The following is a 1603-nucleotide window of genomic DNA, read 5'->3' on the forward strand; positions in this document are numbered from 1 at the left end:
ATATATATATGTATATATGTATGTGTATATATATATGTATATATGTATGTGTATATATATATATATATATATATATAAATGTGTGTGTATATATGTGTGTGTGTATATACATGCATACACTTTTTTGTTGTCGCATATCCCAATTAACTTTTGTATCCAATCTAGTCCCTGTTACTTATACATAATACAGTATTTTACCCAACATGGGCAAACAAACGTTCAAGAGAATAGTCCCATCACCCGTTAAACGTTGGATGCCAGATAAGAGAACTTTTTTTTTCATGAACTGCGTGTTTCTTAGAAAGGGGAAGTGTCACACACTGTCACAGCAGCAAGGCATAGTCTAACTCACCACGTAACATGTCTTTACACACACACACACACACACAAACACATGAGGCATCTTTTGTGTCCACCTGTTGCCTGCCAGCCTATATGTCCTGTTTTATTTTGGGAACGGAATGGCATTTCAGTTCACTTAGCCATTCTGCTTTGGATGGAGCTAACTATTGTATTCCCTAAGCAGGCACAACCACTCATTGTTGATACAATAAGTTAAAAACTGTAGTCTAAGGCTTTAAAAAACTTAGTTTAGGTTAGTTGTTGTGGATTTAGTTTGTGCTACAGTATGAGGCTTCAGATTTTATTTTATGGACAATACCATTTGCAATGGTGAGGTTGCCGTTGATATTGGTTGTCGTTAAAAGCTAAGAGATTTTTTGCCCAATTTGAGTTGCCTTTTTGATATCCCCTCCTCTTTATCTTTGTTATACTGTATACGTTTGACTCTCATCTACCTCTATCTTCATTTCTTAGATTAAACAACGCATCCATGTCCTATTCATGAAGGAGGCCAACTACAGTACATTATTTAAGCAGTTTCATTGACATTGCACACCACTAGGTGCTGCTGTTGTGTGAGACATTGGATTTTTTCTAATAAAGGCAACACGCTACTGAAGTATCTCAAACACATGCAAGGAACCAATACCAGACCCCAAGAAAAAAAATGAAAACCCATTACAGTATCAGAATACTGCTTTGCCAGGGACCACTGACTTAGCAGTATAATTCTGGAACACTTGTGTTTTGATACTCTGACTCCCTCTGCTGACACAGAAAGGAACTGCTCCTGAACCAGGATCACAACAGTAAACTCAGCTCTGTGAGTTTTGCTAACATTGTTTAAAATATATTTCATTTATTTGAGAGACTGAACAGTCATTTAGTAATCTACCTTTGTCATGGAGTTTACAGATTAATAGCGTCCACTCATCCTGTATGTTGTGGAGCATTGGATTACTACTCTTTCGTAACAGTTCAACTAAACAGCTGTTGTCTCTTGAGGGAGCATAAACACTTCTACTCACATTTGACCCTGAAGTGGTATTTATAATAACTGCAGGAAAAACTTTTACTTATAGATCTTTCAAAGCTCCATGCGTCAGACGTCAAGGGGCAGCAGTAAGGATTTGAATATGGGTCACTGCTAGGGACTCAGCCTACATGGGGAGCACAGTCTACCGCAATGATCATCAACGGGCGGCCCGCGGGCCGAATGCGGCCCGCCTAGCCGTTTGATCCGGCCCGCGACTGGATTCCA

The sequence above is a fragment of the Etheostoma cragini genome, chromosome 16, assembly GCF_013103735.1.
Source record: "Etheostoma cragini isolate CJK2018 chromosome 16, CSU_Ecrag_1.0, whole genome shotgun sequence".
NCBI lineage: Eukaryota > Metazoa > Chordata > Actinopteri > Perciformes > Percidae > Etheostoma > Etheostoma cragini.